This window comes from Canis lupus, chromosome 11 (assembly GCF_003254725.2).
Source record: "Canis lupus dingo isolate Sandy chromosome 11, ASM325472v2, whole genome shotgun sequence".
Lineage (NCBI taxonomy): Eukaryota > Metazoa > Chordata > Mammalia > Carnivora > Canidae > Canis > Canis lupus.
This window is the reverse complement of record NC_064253.1, coordinates 45,952,209-45,972,445: the sequence shown is the minus strand read 5'-3', so window position 1 is coordinate 45,972,445 and position 20,237 is coordinate 45,952,209. Positions and strand designations below refer to the sequence as shown.

Below are 20,237 nucleotides of genomic sequence, written 5' to 3'. Positions count from 1 at the left end.
ATGACTCTTATTGGAATATTACCAGTTTGTAAAATGAGGTAAAAAGCTCTCATAACAGTTAAAAACCCATTTTTATGCTTTTAGATACCAATAACTACAATTTTAACATGCTATTTTATTTGTTCAGCTGTTAGGTCATAATATTTTCCAAATAAAAATGAATAATTCAGTACTTCTTAAAGTTTTGTATTGGAAATGGTCCAGGATTTTTATACACTAAAGCTATTTTTTTTTTCACCCTTGAGAACTTGAACTAAATTTCCTTTATATCACCCTGCAAATTTCAAGAACTGGCCCTTACTTAGAGTATGGCAAAATCAGAGCTGTTTGTTCAAAAATGTTAGTGTAAATAAAGTGAATAACATTTGGAAACCCAATATATATTCTAGCAGTAATTTACTGATAATAATTTTATATAAATATTTATGATCTTTTCTCTTTGTATTTTGACTGAGTCAAAGAAAACTATAGATACTTAAATGAGATAACTTTCCAAAATGGAAGTTCTGTTTATGCAAAAATTTCAGAGTACATGCAAATTTTCTTCTGTCTATATTTCAACAAGAATGTGAAAGCAGATGATGCAAATTGTTAGACGTAATTAGAAAGAGAGAATATTGGTTTTGGGGAAAGGAGAAAAAGTAGATAAAGCAGAATGGTGGATTATGGGCTTGAAACTTTGCAAAGGATGGGACAGGGTGGGGAGGGGAGGACAACATAGGAAGAATAGCCAATACCTTAGAACTTCTAGGATTGTGTGGGAAAGAAGCAGTAAAAGTTGCTCTAAAAGAGACTCTGGTATGTGATTTGATAAGGCTTTACTGTGAGAAAGGTAATAATCTATCATTTTGAATTTTGTGGAGAAAGCTTCAGAAATAGTTGCTTCAAATACTTGCTTTTATTATTTCTTTCAAATTTAACTTAGCATTCTGTGTTTTTATTTGCTAATGCAACACTAGTCACTGTGCATCTCTAAGAGCATAGCAGGACATAGCACATGGGAATTATGCAGAATGGTATGAGACATAGCAAAACAGGACTGGGTGCAGAAAAGGATGCTTTTTCATATGCACTTAATGTACAATAAAGTACACATAAACATAAGAATTGAAATTTTTGGTGAAAGGAAACTGAGAAGTCTAACATGATCAGAATATGCCAGAGGGAAGTCAATAGTGAAAGCCTCAATATAACTGATGTAAACTGTTTACCTTGTTGATGTTGTCTTTATGTAATGTGTTACTGATTTTTATTTTGGTAATTGAAAACAATATTAAGCCTTTTCATAGGTCTATTCCTTTAATCCCATTTTCCCATGAAATCTTAAATCACCCCAGGTGTTGTTCTTTTCACACAGCAGTTTTGAGAAGGTACTCTTTAAAGTTAACTGTATAGTGTTAATTGGGTCAACCTGTGCATGGGGCCTTTATGTTTACTGTGATAGGAAATGGGCAAATTAACATATTAATGAAGACATCACACCTTGTTGTTGTTGTTGTTGGGGCAAAGGCATTCCAATTTTAGATGGTTTTTATCTGAACAAAACTGTGTTGTATATTTGTGTAAAATCTGGCAAGTGTAGTTATTGCCTGAGGGGAGATTTGCTCAAAATAGAATGGCAGATGGTACATTGTGATGTATTGCTCTAATCTAAAATATTTTGCATTATCTTCATCATCATCTTCATCACCATCATTGTGCTTGCTTTTAATTGCCTGAGCAAGAGCCATTGTTCACAGTATTTTCTCAAGTAGGATGCCTCTTACCCTGCTTTTCCTAGCTAGAATTCAACTCATTTTTCAGTGGTCATTTCAAGTGCTCCACGGACCCTTTTTTTATTCCCTAGATCTCCAGGATCATTTCCTCTAGGCATAATCACAGAATGTTAGAACAGAAAAATGCCTTTTCAGGTTTAATCCTCTCATTTTAAAGAGGGAGAGATTGATGCCCAGAGCAGTTAACTAATGGAGTCAAGATTGAACAGTAGAAGAAGGGAAGAAGATATATACATATATAGTAAATTTAGAGCCCTCTCCACTTGCATTTATATTTATAGACTTGTAAACTTGAAAAGCAACTGGTATTTGACCTTACACTCTTCACTACATTTGGATTTATGTTATTTGTCTAACCAGCCAGATTCAAGGTTTTTTTTTTTTTTTTTTTTTACAACAGACATTTGTATCTCCCAGATCAGTAAAATGAGTCTCTAGAATAGAACAACAAATAAATCTATTTGCAATTTATCTTAATGATTGCCTGAAGGGATAGTTTAGGTAGAGCTTTGAAGCCTTTGGAATGCCTGCCATTTTGAATTAGAGATCTCTAACTTAACTGTACCCTGTATCATTGTATATTGTTGGTCATGAAGAATGAATTAAGGCCTAAGGTATATAATCCATTGAGCCCTGTGTGAAAGTTGGTGTCCTAGAGTCTTGACATATTTCACATTTAAAATGCCAAAATGTTTAATTGTGTGTAAACTGAGCTTTAAATTAGTAATACAATATGTGGAAGATATTGGATTTAATTCTAGTCTTTCCAATGCTAAATTACATTCTTGATAAATAAGTGTTTATTAATCATTGGAATAAATTTACATTAATTATATCTTTATGACTCTCTTCTGATAACTGCACTTACAGTATTGGAAGGAGAATAGATCATTATAATGTGTAAAGTCTCCTTCGTTGCCACATGGAAGCCTGATGGACTCAAATTGGAATTTCTAAGGGGAAGGAGGAAACAAGAGGGACTTCGAAAACTGTTTCTCTGATTTAGAATTGTTTTGAGTGGTACTGAGGCTAAGCCCAGAAAGAATACCAAGAGATTATTCATGCCAATAACTAGAACAATACCTAAAACTTAGCAGTTGAGAAAAATGAAGAAAATATGTTTGTATTTTAAAGCAGACATTGATTCGTTTGAGAAAATAATAATTTTTTTCATGGCATGACTAAATAATATCATATTAAATAAATGTATTTATATACCTACACCTTTGACTAAAATAATAATAGATGGAGTGTTGACATTATTTTTCTTTGTATTTAGTAGATAGTAGGCCAAATTTTAGTGTCTCCTGTAGAGTTACTTGTAATACATTTCAAGGATAATTATCTAGTAAACCCCCTGTAGTTCTCTTTAATGCAAAGACGTCCTGGAGTGTTTTTCCTTTCCCAATGCAAAGTGTAAGCAGTGTTCAATTAGAGAGCATGCCCCAGTGAAAAGAGAAAAGTTTAGATCTGAATGAATATATTGACTCTGCCATATCAGATTCCAGCTAAGAAAGAATTATAAACTGGCCTATATAATAACTAAACTGGAAGGTGTGGATTTTTATGTTGGTGCTGAGGGTTTTGTAATTGTTTTCTGTTTCTCGAAGTAGACCATAGACCTTAGTCCATTGCACATACAAGCTCACCTCTGAAAGATAGCATCTGACAAGAACTCACGTTCTAATTTGTGGATTTTTTTACACTGCAAGTCAATTTTTAAATTATTTTGGCATTTAACAGAAAACAGAAGTAATTTTCTCAAAAGTCTAGTGAAGCCTGTCTCTGGTATGTTAAAATCTAACATCAGGTTCTTATTCTGAGTTGAGCAGAGAATTGTATTTTCCCATAGATATGAGCTGTCCACTGCTTAGAGATTATGTGGAGCATGACATCAGGATGGAGAAGAAAGTAGTCCTAGAAATGAATTAGATATTTTTGACATTATTTTCTAATGATCAGTTTGGAGCTAATAAGATACAAACAACCCCAGGAGGAATTCATTTGCTTAAATTCATTTACAGTGAGATGAAAATAGTCCACATAAGACCTTATATTTATTCAGACATTCTCAATTAATCAACAACAAATATTTAGTGAGCACTCATTCTGTTCCAGGTACTATGCAGATACTAAAGATACTGGAACAAATGTGACCCAAATCCCTGCCCTCTAGGAGGTTACAGTTTAAGAGGAAGGAATGACAAGTAAGGAGATGAATACCTTTCCAAGTAATGATGCTGTGATAGAGGTAAGCCTACAGTGTTAAGGGACCACAGATCAAGGGCATATAGCCCAGACTAGGGCAATGAGGGGAACAGAGAAGGCATCCTGGTACCTGATTTAGGCTTATGGCCCAGTGATACTTAGAATAGGATGTCAAGAGAACCTGAAGATAGTGAAGCTTGGAAAGAAATGGTGAAGGGAAGAGGAATGGGAGGCTGAGTATTTGGGAAAAAAATTTGCAGAAGCCATGTGAGGTCAGGAAATAATGGCTCCCTGAGAACATGGACTGTGTCTGCCTTCTTTACCTCAGCATCTTCTGAATTTCAAAGAATGGCTAGCACAGGGGATCCCTGCATGGCTCAGTGGTTTAGTGCCTGCCTTTGGCTCAGGGCGTGGTCCTGGAGTCCTGGGATCAAGTCCCACGTCGGACTCCCTGCATGGAGCCTGCTTCTCCCTCTACCTGTGTCTCTGTCTCTGTCTCTGTCTGTCTCTGTGTGTGTGTGTGTGTGTGTGTGTGTGTGTCTCATAAATAAATAAATAAATCCTTAAAAAAAAAGAATGGCTAGCACATTGTGGACAATGAATAAATATTTGTGCAATGAATTAAATAATGCTTATGAGTACAGATCTAAACACAGGAAGACAGGAGTTTATGGGGAAGTGTAAGGAGTATTAGACAAGCAATCAAAACCCAAATCTGGTCCCAGCCCTATAATTGTTAAATGGTCATAGATTCTCTACAGGCCAAATTTGTTCATCTGTCCAATGAGAAGGCTAGATGACATAATCTCTGAGATCCCTTGGTATGTGAAGTGTATAAGATGATTCTACTTCTGTGGAAAAAAAAATATCATGGGCTATTATGCTTCTAGGAAATTATTTCTAAGTGACTTTGCAGAGTGATTTAAAGTTAATTTTTCAACAACACAGTATTTGAATATAATAATATAAAATTTAATAGAATAAAAAAGAATTTGATTTGTTCCTCAAACTACATTATAATGGGCACATATTTTGATGGCTCCCAGGAGACAAACATTAATTTTAATTTTCTAGAAAGCTGCTGTAATCTTTTAGAGTAATAAGCAATTTATAGCAATTCATTTATAAGATACAATAACAAGCTCAGAGGTATTTATTACATTGTAAAACAAAAATAAGCCTAATTGGAAAGGCTGGACAGAACACTGTGGATTCTGTCAGATGTGACATTCAGCAAATAAAGCAGCCTAAGAATCCAGGGATGTCTATATATAGTGGTAGGGTGTCATTTGGCGAGAGGGTCTGCTCTTAGAAATACAGATATATCTACTTATTAATACTAAAGGAAAGCCCTGAAATTCATTGAGATTTATCTAGAATGTCAATTTTGATAGAAATAAATCCAGAAAGGCTAATAAATATCCTAAAGTTTGGCAATGATAGGATGGAAACTACCCTGAAAATCTTGTAGGTATTCTTCTATGGCTCTGGATACTTCTATTGAGAAACAGCAGCCAGATGCCAGTCTGCTACTTGATTCCTTGTGAATAGTGGACCTTTCAAGCTGGCTGCTCAAAGGATTATTCTTTATTCTTTAAAGCCTTATAATTTTATTAGTATATGTCTTGATGTTCTGAGAGACTTTTTTTCTTCATAAGATGGTATATCTTTCCAATATCAGTATTTAAAATTTTATCATTGTATCGCTTATTTTGTTATTTTAATACATTTGCTTTTCTCAGACTTATCACAGTCTGATTGATTTTGGAAAATTTTGTTATCCTAAAATGAAACCTGTGCCCATTAGCAATCAGGCGCATTTCCCCCTCACATGTGCCACTAATCTATTCTCTGCCTTTATAGATTTGCTATTCTGGACATTTCATATAAATAGGGTTATGCAATATGTGACCTTTTGTGATTCTGTGGCAAGAAAAAATTTCTGAGATCTGTCTCCTCTGGTTTCCCCTAGCCATTTCCTATCATTTCTTTCTTTGATGCCCTATTATAGTAGTTTTCCTTTTGATTTTAGTCTTTTACAAAGGGTTTCCACTTAGTGTATAATTATCTCTTTCTGAAATGGAATATTTTCTGTTTATTTCTGAGAACTATTAGCCCTGCATTTCTTCCACATTCCCCATGTGTCCTTGTCTATAGTCGTATAAGTTTTGCCTTAGCATCTTTATTAGTTTCCTAGGGCTGCTGTAACAGATTACAACAAAATGGATAGTTTAGAAAATAAAAATTTATTATCTAATCATTTTAGAAGCTAGAGGTCTAAAACTAAGCTGCTGGCAGAGCCACATTCCCTCTAATCAATCTAGGGAAAGATCTTTCCTTGAACCCCTAGGTTCTGGTGGTTGCCAGCAATCTTTGGTATGCCTTGGTTTGTGGCTACGTAATTTCAATCTCTGCCTCTGTCTTCAATGGATGTCTTCCATCTATATATGTCTGTGTCCAAACTCCCCTCTTCTTAGTGGACATCAGATATGACCCACCCGAATCCAGTATGCCCTCAGTTTTACTTGATTACATCTACAAAGACCCATTTCCAAATAAGTTTACATTCACAGGTTCCTGGTGAATGGGATTTTTTCAGGGATGCTGTTAAACCCAGTATAGTACATATGTCCTTGTTTGCATGAAATCTAAGGATTCTAGTCTCTTCCTACAAGCTCAGTGTTTATAATTTATGGAGATACCCTTCTTTTTTATTAGTCATGCTACAGTTTTTAGAAGTACAAATTGTAAGATGCATAACTTAACTAGCTGCCACATGTTCTTTCCTCAGATTTTGACAAACAAGTTGAGTGGTTCTCAGACTTCATCTATAGTGGATCATATGTCTATTTATAAGTTTGGCATTCTAATTAGGAACCCTTTCTATACACAATTGGCCCCCTGGAGCATTCAACTAAAAGATAATCTTTCATACTCTATAATTTTGAGAACAATAAAGAATGAAAAAGCTAACTTTCTTAGATATCGTCCACTGAATTTGGGAGCTGATGTTTCTAATGCCTCCTTAGTTATCAAGACTTAGAGTATTTATTTGTCTCTTGCTTTGAACATTCCAATTAGTTTTAAATTTAAACTGTATTAAGATATGTCAAAAGAGCCTATAATGGAATGATATTATTATCAGAACAGATAATTCATGGGATTAGTATTCTCCCAAATTTCAGGCTCCATTTAACTTTCAAAGGAGAGGACAAGATCATTTATTTGGAAGGAATTTAAATGTAAGGGTTTAAACGTTTTACACACATATAGCCAATTGAGAATAGAGGAACTGGAAATCCAAAATGCACAGGTAAAAAGGAACCAAAGGGTGATACATGTACTATTGTGTGGAATGACTTCAGTGCTAACATTTTCTATATTTTATTTGTTGTGATTATACCCTAGAGCACAAGTGAAGGAGATTTAATGGAAAAAGTTGAAAAATGCTTTTCTTTTCCTGCTTCTGGTTACCAGATGTAAAAATATACTATATAATACTTACTTAGTATAGGAGCTGTATTAGTTGATCTGTCTAATTAGATTCCTGATCACGAGTGGAATGCCATAATTTATTGAATGCCTCTTGGGTTGTAGGACTCATCTAGAAGCTGAGGAAACAGTGGTGAATAAGAAAAACCAAATGTCTGCCTTCGGGGAACTTACATTCTAGTGGATGAGATACAGGTCAACAATAAATATTAAAATATCAGGTAATGTTTGATACCTTTAAAAAGAAAAGCAAAATCAATTATGTCTGAAGATCTAATATACAACCTGGTGATTATAGTAGATAATACTGTACTGTAGCATTGAAATTTCCTGAGAGTAGAACTTAGATGTTAACATACTTATACACATACACACCTATATACTTAAATATATATATTTATATTTATAGAGCATAAATATAGTGAGGGATGTGTTAACTAGATTATGTAGAAATATATATTTTATAATATATAATCAGATCATTATGATATACTCTTTAAATATAATTTTGTCAATACAATTTTAGCTCAATAAAGCTAAAAAAAGAATTTCAAAGAAAAAAGAAAAAAACTAAAGATATGGAAGAATGACAGGAGATTATTTTAGCTGGGGGAGTTGTAGAAGGGCTCTTTGAAGGGACACTAATTAAATAGACTAAATGATGTGAAGAAGGAAACTATGCAAAGAATTGAGGGGAAAAAAAGTCCAAGTCCAGAGTAATATTTTAAAGGATAGTAAGAATGCAAAGGCTGCTGAACTGAATTGGGTAAGGGAAACAACAGGGTCAGATGATAGTTGTGAGCCATGTTAGGGCTTCTAAGGCCATGATAGGTTCGGATTAGTTTTAAGTGTGATGGAAAGCTATTGATGGTTTTGAACTGGAGTATGGTATAATCTGATTCCTTTGGCTTCTGGTGAGGATGAAGGGTAGGAGAAAATGGTAGAATCAAGAAGGCTAATTAGGAGGCTTGCATAGGAATCTAGACAGCAGAAAATACTGGTGTGGACTAGAATGTTAGGCTGCAGAAAAAAAGATGTTGGGATAGAGAATCAAGAATTTTATTTTAATCGTATTGGATTTAGATAAGTATTAGATACCAAAGTTGGTACATGGAGGGGACACAATGCCTCAGTGGCTCTGTCATTTGAGTATCTAACTCTTGATTTCAGCTCAGGTCATGATCTCAGAGTCATGAGATCAAGTCCTGCATCAGGCTCCATGCTCAGCACAGAGTTTGCTTGAGATTCTCTCTCTTCCTCTAACCCTCCCCCTGCTCATGGCCTATAAATAAATAAATAAATAATAAATAAAATCTTTAAAAAAAAAAAGGGTCCATAGAAGAAGTATATGGATGTCTCTAGAGGTAAAAGGAGAAAAATAGAGGTAATATAATAGACTGTATTTTATACACATACATACATATATTACACATTATGAATTATATATTATAGTTATAATATATAATACATTATAATGTATATCACGTTAGTATATTAAGTGTGTATATACCCATGTGGATAGCACTTAATGAGATCACATAGAAGGTAATTATAGAGAATGAAAATATCTGAAGAACACTGACTCTCCAACAATTAAAGTTTAAAAACAACATGGAGAGCTAGGCAAAGAAATTGAAAGTCCAGAAAATTCAGTTAGAGGGCAAATAAGGAAGTAAGACAGTCCTAAAACACAAAAGAAAATGCATCAGCAAGGAGAAAATGATCATTTGTGTCAGCCATTGCTGAGATGAAAACTGAGAACTGACCATTAGGTTTAGCAGGATGGATGTTTTTCTGGTGACTCTGCCAAGAATAGTTTCATAGGAGGACAAAAGCCTGATGAAAATGGGTTAAAGGCAGAATGGGAATATTCTAAGTAAGGTGACAAAGTACATTTTGATATACACTCTTGGTTCTTATATATATAGGAAAGTTAGATAAAATCTGAAAAGAGAAAGCAAAGATGTGGTTGGAGTATAAATAGAAAGCAAAACAAAAGCCCTCCAATGGACTAGAAAGGAAACAAGTCGTGTTTGATTAGGTTGTGTGTGATTGAGGAACCACACCTGGACATGTGGTCTGGAAACTGGCAGTGAGCAGACCGTGGCTTACTTGATAAAAGAGATAAAAGAGATATCTATAGAGTAAAAGAGATAAAAGCATGCCAATTGTGGTGCCTTTTAGGAAAACATAAAGTTAGGGAATTTGAGAAGAGTGTGACAGCAAGGAAGGATTAAGAAGAGATGCACCAAGAGAGAAAAACAAACAAAATTCCTCACCTCAAAATCAAACTTGCAAATCAATATTTCATGACAAATGAATAAATATTCTAAGAAAGGTAGCCAACAAAATCAATATTTAGCATATGCACTTACTTCCAATGGACTTAATTATATGGAACAATCTGACAAAGACTTAAAAATAAGTGTGTTCAAAATGAAAATGCATTTTTCACTTAAAATGTAAGAATAAGAAAATATTAAACATACAGCTATAAAAATAAAATGAACAGGAGAATATATAACAAGAACAATCAGAAAGTTTGGAAATAGAATCTTAATAGCTATCAGAAAGGAAGGACAAATTACTTTCTTATCAATGGCAGTAGACTTACTGTGATTGCACGTCTTTCACAAGTAGCATCAGATGACAGGAAATGAAGGAGCTGTGTCTTCAATGTGCTCAGGGAAAGAAAAGAGCAAATAAAGTTATATACCCAGTTAAACACCTTTATGAGATTAGGCCAGAAATGACATTTTAAGAGTTTACCACTCAGACCTTCATTAAATACATTTTTTAAATATCCTAAAAAAATATAATTCAGCAATGAAGTAGGACATAAAGAATAACAAGTGAGATTTGTCCTCAGCAAAGAAGAGACAACATAGATCTCATAATACTTTAAAGGGACAGATCATACCTCTTCAATATGTGCAGAAGAAAAAACATTCAACAGATCCAGTAAATATTTGGAACAAGTTTTTAATAAACTAGTAAAAGAAAATTTCTTTACCTTATGATAATTATTAATACAATTTGAGAAACACTTTTAAAATCAGGACCCAGACAGATGCCTGCCATTTCTATTTCTGGCCAACATTCTGTTTATGATTCTAGCAAATGGAGTAAGAAATCAGAGAAGGACAGGTATAAATATTAAGAGGCTTAGGTAAAACTATCTTTTTTCCCCCGTATGATGCAATGTGTGTACTGAAAATCCAAAAGATTTTTATAAACTCTTAGACCTAATAATAGAGGAGAAAAAGCATAAAATATTGTGGGTTACAAAATCAAAATATAAAAATAAATAAAATTCTTATTTGTAATTAAAAAAAACAACTGGAAAATGAGTTTCACCTAAGCCTCACACTTTATACAAAAATAAATTTATAAAACATAAACCATAAGGTGTCACAAAAAAATAGAAAATTCTTGGGTCTAAGGCAAGACAAAAAGTTCTTAGCCTTGACACCCCAAAGTATATTCGATCAAACTTCATAAATTTGACACCATCAAAATTGAAAACTATTGCTTTGTTAAAAGTCTACTTGAAGAGGGTGAAAAGACAGGCTACAGACTCAGCTTATAAATAGTTTTTTCTTCATGACATCTTAGGTGCAGTGAGGATGTACAATGCAAGTAACACCTCTTATCTGGCAGTTCTACCATTCTATAACTTCATTTATGGTACTATAGCTTTTTGTGGCATCCTGAGTTTTCATAAGCATGATTCAAAAAGTTTGATGGTAACAGACACAGTACATGAGAAAGGAGTAAGAAAGGAGTAATTTCTTAGGTAAAGCACAAATGCTTTACATAAATACTTTAACATCCTAGAAGCTATACCTAAGTTAGCATTTCCAAAAAGGAGAGTCCTAACTAAATAATGATATATCAGTGACACCAGCTCTTTATTTACCTTAACCACTTATTGAAGAGATGAGGAAAATAAAATAGAAAAATAAGAGATGTTGGGGCAATATTCTTTAAAAGGGCAAAGTGTTTATAGGATTCAGTAGTCTAAGAAAAGTAGGAAGTGCAACACAAATCAAGCAAATGCAAGTAAATGATTCATTAATTAGAAGTACAAGTAAGTGTGCACATGCAAAATGTCTTCAGATCTATTTTTGAATGTTGGAAAGGAATGAAGACTGAGCAGGGAATGAGGAAACCTGAGTTTTCTTCTTTCTTTAACTGTTGGAAGTCTGGATTAATTCACTTTATCTTTCAAATTCCTTTTCCCACTTTTCAAATGGGATGACAATTCTTGGGGTACTGAGATCTGTTTCCAAGGGCAAATGTCTCTCAGATCCTCTTGGTGGCCATAGAGGTGAAATGACTCTGCTTCCTACACCATTCCTTGGGACCCTATTGGTTATGCCAGTGACACTGCCAAGAGTAATATAGAGTGACACCCAAATAAGATTGTGGAATCCAATCGGCTTTGCTTTTCTCATTTCCAGAGTGCTATGTTCTAACAAATTTAAAAGTTCTTCAATTTATAAATTCCACCCCTGAAGCAAAGTGAATCAAAGTACTTGTGGCATTTGAATCTCTGTACCTTGGGAATGATTTATTGTGTTTGAATTTTCATTGTGTTTCTATTGGGGGAAATAGGCTTCTGGGTAGAGTAAACATTTCCACAGTGTGAAAATATGCTCCAAACAGCCCTGAGCATGTGCCAAGAAATTCTAATATTGCTTGAAAATTATTATTGCTCCATTAAGGATCCCTGATTTCTGAATATTCAATATAACCATGTGATTAATTTATACCTTCTCAACTCTAGATGACTGCTTTCCAAATGCTCTTTAATTTCAGTACATTTACAAAATAATTAAAATGCAATTTACCAGATTTTAAGAGTGTTTGCAATAGATGTTCATAAATGTTTCAGGTAGCACTACTTTCCGGGTTTTTCCTAATAGTGTCTTCCTCCCCTCCAATCCTTTTAATTCAACACTTAACAGGTATAGCAATTCTCATAAATAAACATGTGAATTGATTGAAAAAAGTGATTAAATGGCATTCAGAGGTTAGTGCTCTAGCATTTATTTCCTAGAAAGTCTGTTAAGTGGTTTCAATTAGAAAGAAAGGAGGGGAACCTCACAACTCTGAAATGAGAGTCTTTGAATTAGTGTTGTATTAAAGATGTGGCTCCCTTACAAGAGGTGGTGGTAGTGGTGAGGGTTGAGAGGGAAGAAAGAACAGAAGGATTAAGTCACACCACTTAGAATCCTTTGTCTGTAGAAAAGACCTTTCCATCTGATTAAGTGAAGATGAATGAATGAAGAATCCCAGTGTTCTTATTTAATCAGCTTAATCACCTTGAAAAATTGAGGTAGTTATTCTGCCTACCTGGCATGAAGGGCCTAAGTGATATTTGCCAAGTTGTTTTAACGCCTTGATAATCAAGTTGTACCTTTTGCCATAGATCCAGGCTGACAACGTATGCCCCTAACATACTGACTTTACTTTGAAATTACTCTGAATTGGCATCGTTACTGAAACTTCAGAAAGGAAAAAGATGACATAGGAACACATCTTACTGTTTTTAATGTTTTTGCATATCTTCCAGAATCTGATGGATATAGAGAGTATCTGTGCCATGTGATCCAGGCCTGAGGCCTGAGAATTTAAACCTGAGATCTTACTGCTTGGGATAAAATGTTTATTTTGTTTGTTATTTTATTTATTTATTTATTTATTTATTTATTTATTTATTTATTTAATTTTTTTATTTTATTTTGAGAGAGATAAGGAGGAGAGGCAGAGGGAGAAGCCCTGACACAGGGCGTGATTCCAGGACCTGAGATTATGACCTGAGCCTGTCAAGCATGTAACCTACTGAGCCACCCAGGTGCCCCAAAAGTTGTTATGTCCTTTTATAAGCATCATATATTTAGTCAAACTCTGTCTTTTCTCAAAAATTGGTTATCTCTTTCAAAATGTTAGTAGCATATGAATAAGATGCACATAAGAAAAATACACTCTTTGCATATCAATTTTACAGGAAAAACTTCTGAATTGTTCACAAAACAATATTGGCAAAAGTAGAGTAATCTAGCATTTTTGTTTAACAATGTATAAATTCTATAAGAAAAAAAAATTTAACAAAGTATCTCATTGTAGAACTCAAGTGACAAACAGAAATAGAAATATTTACTCAAATGCTTCTGGACATTGATTAAAAATACAAATTATCTTTAGTGACAATGCATCATCTATAATTGTATTTTTGCATGTACTTGAATAGAAGGGAGATCATAGACATATCCAGAATCTAAGAATGTATGGGTATACCTTGAAAAAAATCATGTGCTGTACCATTCTTTCAGGAAATGCTGTGGATTTTAACCACCATACTGAGTACATTTTAATTTTAAAAATATTCATTTCAAGGGGTTCCTGGGTGGTTCAGTCCGTTGAGTGCCTGACTCTTCATTTTGGCTCAGGTCATGATCTCAGGGTCATGAGATCAAGCCCTGTGTGGGTCTCCATGCTAGTGAGGAGTCTGCTTAAAGATTCTCTCCCTCCGCCCCTCCTCCTCCATTCTTTCTCTTTTCTCTCTCTCTGTCTCTTTCTCTCTCAAAACAATGAAATCTTAAATCTTTTGAGATATTGTAGCGATTTATGTGGGAGTTAACCAATATAGTTATTGCATAAACATAAATTGATCGATCGGCAGACAAGATGAGAATATCCATATCTGCCATATTTTATTTGCCCATTTGCAACAAATAAAGTTTGTATATGAGGATTAAAGCTATATTTCATTAATGTTACATATATTAATAACTATGTTTAAGAAAGTCTTCTAGTGAATTCTGTCAATAAGCATGTCTCAATTTCCACAAATATGTTTGATTTTTTCACATTTCCAACCCATAATAAATAGCTGAGTACTTTAAGGTATAGGGCTATAAGTTGTCTGAGGACAAGAGGTGGCTCTCTGTCACAGTGAAGGCTGAGGAAATGTCCCTACATTAATATCAGTTATAATTATGAAATATTACAATTGTGGACTGACTCTAGTGCTATTTGTTTTACTTCTTTGCAAAAAAATGTTTAGGTTTTGTTAAAATATCAGGGTAACCACAATCTATATCATACATCTATTAGTATGCTAGGAGTGTCATAACAAAATACTACAGACTGGGTGGTTCAAACAAACATTTATTTTCTCTCAGTTCTGGTGCTAAAGGTCTAAGATCAAGGCACTATCAGGTTTGGTTTCAGGTGAGGTCTATTCCTGGATTGTAGTTGGCAGTTTTCTCATTGTATCTTTACGTGGCCTCTCCTCTGTGTACATGAGGACACAGAGAGATCTCTGGTGTCTCTTCTTTTCACTAGGGTACCAGTCCAATCAGATTATGATCTGATTTAAACTTAATTACTTCCTTATTCTACAAATACCCTCACTTTAGGGGGTTAAGAATTCAAAATATGAATTTTGATAAAACACAATTCAGTTCATAACAATACACATAAAGCTGTATTTACTTTTAAGCATCCTCAGGGTGATGATGACTGTAAAACCATTGATTTGAAGACTATTCAACCAGGAAAATATTTCAGGCAGCAATTCAAAAGGTGGTCATTAGATCTTCAATCAAAAAGCAGCAAGCCTATAGGAGATACAGTAGGAAGTAGTTTTAAACCATAAGATTATAATAGAATCACTGAATTCCATGATCTAAAATGCTTTGTGTAAGGGGAGGAGTTTAAAACCTTGGTGTCAGAGGTAGTAGACCAATGGAGGTGCAACCAGGGGAAATTAAGGCAGACTCAGCTTTTAGGATTGGGATGGAATCTCAGGGGAGCAAGCAAGAATATAAAGTAAAAATAGGGTCAGAGTGAGGCTGATTTAGACCAAAACAGGTAGACTTTAGTTTGGAGGAAGAGCAAGTACAATATCACAAACTCTGTGCTAGATTCTTGGCACATTATTTCATGTAGTTCACACAACTCCATAAAGTTATCACTAGTATACTATGGATAACATCTACACTCAGATAGGGTATGAAGCTAACCTGAAGGGCATGCAAGTAGTAAGTCAACAAAGGTAAGGAACAAACCTTGTTTTCTGTCTGTTAAATTTCATAATCTTTCTACAGTACGAATAGGGTTTTCTATATTAAATACAAGCAGAAAGACATGGAAGGTCTTACAAGTATGCCCTTACCATGAAGAAAAGTAGTCAAATAACCATTTGTGTACTAGTCAAATGAAAGAGAAGGTAAACTCTGGAATAGATTTTGGGGATTAATAAATTACCAACTCCAGTAGTTTGATAAACATAAATGCAAAAAGGCAAGAAGTCACTACACATAAGGGCTAGACTTAAAAAGAAAACCCACTACTAAAGAAAGACAGTGCAGTTGACCCTTGAACAAAGTGGAGATTAGGAGCACAAACTGCCCCCTACCCCAGGCAGTCAAAAGTTCACATATAACTTTTAAAAAATTAATTAGTTATTTAGAGCGAGAGTGCTCATGTGTCTGGAAGCGAGGGGGACGGGTGGGTGGTATAGAGACACAAGGAGAGGGAGAGAGAAACTGAGGCAGGCTCAGCACAGAGCCCAATGCAGGGTTTAACCTCACAACCCTGAGATAATGACTTGAGCCGAAATCTAGAGTTGGACACTTAACCGACTGAGCCCTCTAGGCACCCCTCACATATAGCTTCTTTTTTTTTAAGATTTTATTTATTTATTCATGAGAGACAGAGAGAGAGAGAGAGAGACGCAGAGAAACAGGCAGAAGGAGAAGCAGGCTCCATGTAGGGAGCCTGACAGGGGACTTGATCCCGGGTCTCCAGGATCAGGCCCTTGGCTGAAGACGGGGCAAAACTGCTGAGCTACCCGGGCTGCCCTAGCTTTTGACTCTTCCACAACTTAACTACTAATAGCCTACTGGCAACCAGAACTGGTAACTCCTGTCAACCTACTGAGAACATAAACAATGTACACATATTTTATGTTATATATATACGAGATACTGTATTCTTACAATAAAGTAAGCTAGAGAAAAGAAAATGTTATTTTTATTTATTTATTTATTTTAGATTTTATTTATTAATGAGAGACACAGAGAGAGAGGCAAAGACATAGGCAGAGGGAGAAGCAGGCTCCCTGCAGGGATCCTGATGTGGGACTTGATCCCAGGACCCCAGGATAACACCCTGAGCCAAAGGCAGACTTGCTGAACCACTGAGCCACCCAGACATCCCAATAAAATGTTATTAAGAAAATCCTAAAGAAGAGAAAATACATTCACCATACTGTATGTATATTAATTGAAAAAAAATCCACATGTAAGTGCGCCCATGCAGTTCAAACCCATATTGTTCAAACATCAACTGTACAAGACATTGACAAAGGTAGGGTCAGCAAAATAAAGACAGGAAGGTAGGAAGAATTTCAGTTCGACAGCCTCCTTTAGTACTTAGCACATGCCGGAAGGTGACATCTTGAAGTGTTGCTAGAAGTCATCCGAGTAAAAGTCACTCAACCATTGAGCCCCATAGAATAACACCTGCAAACAAGCACTTAAGTTCTCTTTTCTGATGTCGATAATGATGCATTGAAGCTATAATCTACTGTCTTACAAATGGACATAATGAAATTCTTGAAATTTTAACAAATGGATGCAGCAAGAGACTAAAGTAACAGAAAGGAAGATTTCTATTGATAGTTTCATGTCAATATTACTTAGATTCATAAATCAGTGCTTTAAGAAAGCCAAGTGTACTTTTGTAAATTCTAAGTCATTTATAGAGATGGCAATGAGCCCAGTGTACCTCACACACATTAACCTGCCCACTAAGATGAAACTGATTCTGAATACCCGTTGTTTTTCTTTTCAAATATGGCAAAATATTAGAAAATCTGGCTTTACAATGAACCCTTCACTGTCATCCTAGCTTTGCTATAAGTAACAAAATAAAATACTCAAAATTATTTAGAAAAATTTAAAACTTGCCCATGCTACAGTTTTTTAATTCTTTTTTTCCTGATTATAATAGTATTAGAAGCTCATTATAGAGATTTTTTAAAATAATTCAGTCTGTATAGTACATAAAAGCCTTTTGGAGTCCTTCATCTTTTGAATATAAAAACTTATGACTTAAATGTATATTCTTTCAGATGTTTTCCAAACAAATGTCAACATACATAAGTATATATGAGGACATAAGTGTATTGTTTAAACAAAGCTTGGGATCCCTGGGTGGCACAGCGGTTTGGCGCCTGCCTTTGGCCCAGGGCGCGATCCTGGAGACCCGGGATCGAATCCCACATCGGGCTCCCGGTGCATGGAGCCTGCTTCTCCCTCTGCCTGTGTCTCTGCCTCTCTCTCTCTCTCTCTCTGTGACTATCATAAATAAAAAATTTAAAAAAAAAAAAAGCTTGAATCACACTTATACATAGTCCTGAAGCTTTTCTTTACTAAGAAACTTTGGCCATCTTTTGCTGTCAATATATATCATTAAACTTCTTTATTGGAGTGAGGGAAGATCAGGAATTAAAAAAAAGTTTTGCACATGCAAGTCTGAGATGTCTATTAGATGCCCAAGTAGGATGCTGAGTAGGATGTATAATCCTGGGGCTCAGGAGAGAGAACCACTGAATATTGTTCAGGGATGGAGAGGTTAAGTTCTTTTGTACCACTCCAGCTCTTTTGAATTTTATAATGGTATAGAAAAATAAATAGAATTAAATCAATCAAAATCAATTGCGTAATGGCTCTAGAGAATATGCATTCTCTTCGAATGAATCTGTTAGAGTTGGTTATTACGGGGAGGAATACCTTTACAACTGGTCAACCTTTAAAAAAACAAACAAACAAAACTGGTCAACATGACAACTTTTCTTATGCTCTGAACTATCCATTTATCACAGACACCCAGACAAGTATGGTGCCTAGAATGAATCTTTTTACAGATAGTAATGTAAGCAAAGATTTTTCAGTGTATGATATAAATGAGTAAATCATTGTTTAAAATGAGTGAAGAAGGCATCCAGAATATGTGGGGTTTTTTTGTGGTGGGGAATCTAAAAGTCCTTAATTAAAACTAGAAGGTCATTTTCACATTTTTAGGATGTCATTCCATTAATCATTCATTAGAATTTATTTTTACAATTGAACATATTTAGTATTAGATAATACATCTAACACATAAAAAAACTGAGCTTCTAAGTTATGACTTGACTGAAGTAGGTTTGTTGGCAAAGTGTGGAGCATTTCAAACTGAGCCTCAGTTTTCTTTAATGTAAAGTGGAAAGTTAGAATTACTTGAGGTGGAACATTGCTGTGATAATCACATGTGACTATGCCATATAAATAAAACACCTTGAAATCTGGATATTGGTACACATATTGTTATCATTAAGGACCAGAGGAATCTATCCACTGGTCAGTGAAACTATCGAAGCTGAGTTGCTATACCTAGAGATATACCAGGAAAAACAAAACAAAAAAACAGAAATATCCTTGCATAAGAATAATTCCTTTTCAGTTAAAAGATAGGAGAAATATTATTTAGTTAGTGTCATCACTGATTTTGGATGATTGTTAATTGCAACAAATGGCTATTTTTCCCTCCAAGAAAATCTGCCTCTTCTCTGTTACTAATCTGAAACAATAAGATTGAAAAAAAATATATATCATTTAAAAATATGTGATACGTAATATAGGAATAAGTTAAATAGAAACCACACTGGGTCAATATACAAAGAATTTGAAAATTAAGTTAGGCCAATTTTCCTTAATATTAGGCTCAGAATTAGAGTTTACTAGTGCGGATTACACTTTAGTTGCTGTAGTAACTGTTAGCCTATGGTCAAAAAGGAAACATAAATGTTCAGTTGGGGACAAAAAGCCTTACATTTCTACTGAATATTCATTTATAATTTCTGTTTATAACTGGACTATTTTTTTTTTTTTTTAAAGAATGTATTTATTCGTGAGAGACACAGAGAGAGAGAGTGAGAGGCAGAGAGAGAAGCAGGCTCCATGCAGGGAGCCTGATGTGGGACTCGATTCCGGGACTCCAGGGTCACTCCCTGGGCCCAAGGCAGGTGCTAAACCGCTGATCCACCCAGGGATCCTCTATAGCTTGACTATTTCTAAAAAAAAAAAAAGAAAAGAAAAAGAAAAAGAAAAGAAAAGAAAAACGAAGTAGCTTCCAGTTCAGTGTGCTATTGGTCATGAATTGAGATCTTAATGAAGCAGACATTCAACTTATCAAAACCTAGATAAATCTGATAATGTTATAAACAGTATCTAGCAAATTTGCTCATAGCTTTCTTAACTCATGCTCGTCTTTACATATTGTCAATAAAGATTAAACCAGGGCTGCTGAGGAACATTTTGTTTACTTTTTTGCCTTTGGCCCTACCTGAAAGTCAACTTCTGTGTCATGAAGTGTCTGTCTCCTTTGTTCCATGAAAAATGTTTCACATTTTCCCTTTAGCTTATGCTCTCTAGATTGTTTCTAGTAATGTTTTCTAAACAATCAGATCATTTGCTCAGTTTGTGTGGCCAGACTAGTATAACTGCTTAATTATTTAATACAGTTCCTTTTGCTTCTTCCACCACTAGGCTGGTTTTTATTTGTTCATTATGTATTCTAAGTTTTTCTTACACGTCCCACATGTAGTTAAATAATTTGATTTCTCATCTTCATTAACTTGAATCCTTCCTTCCAGTTGTTTTGGTCTTCTAGATGTCCTTCTATGCTCATGACATTTCCTCTGTGTGT

At 34.7% G+C, this 20,237-nt stretch overlaps 1 protein-coding gene across 11 annotated transcripts in view; it reads left to right on the top strand.

Moving 5' to 3' along the window:
• The window catches only part of LINGO2 (leucine rich repeat and Ig domain containing 2), a 1,134,307-nt gene that overhangs the window by 589,537 nt on the left and 524,533 nt on the right, over nt 1-20,237 (top strand). For 5 of the 11 annotated variants that reach the window (XM_049116209.1, XM_035697329.2, XM_049116205.1 and 2 more), the window contains one exon: nt 7,581-7,696. The exons of the other annotated variants lie outside the window; for them this stretch is intronic. The gene's annotated coding sequence lies outside the window, so the exon portion shown is untranslated. The remainder of the gene's footprint in view (nt 1-7,580; nt 7,697-20,237) is intronic. 11 annotated transcript variants of the gene reach the window in all.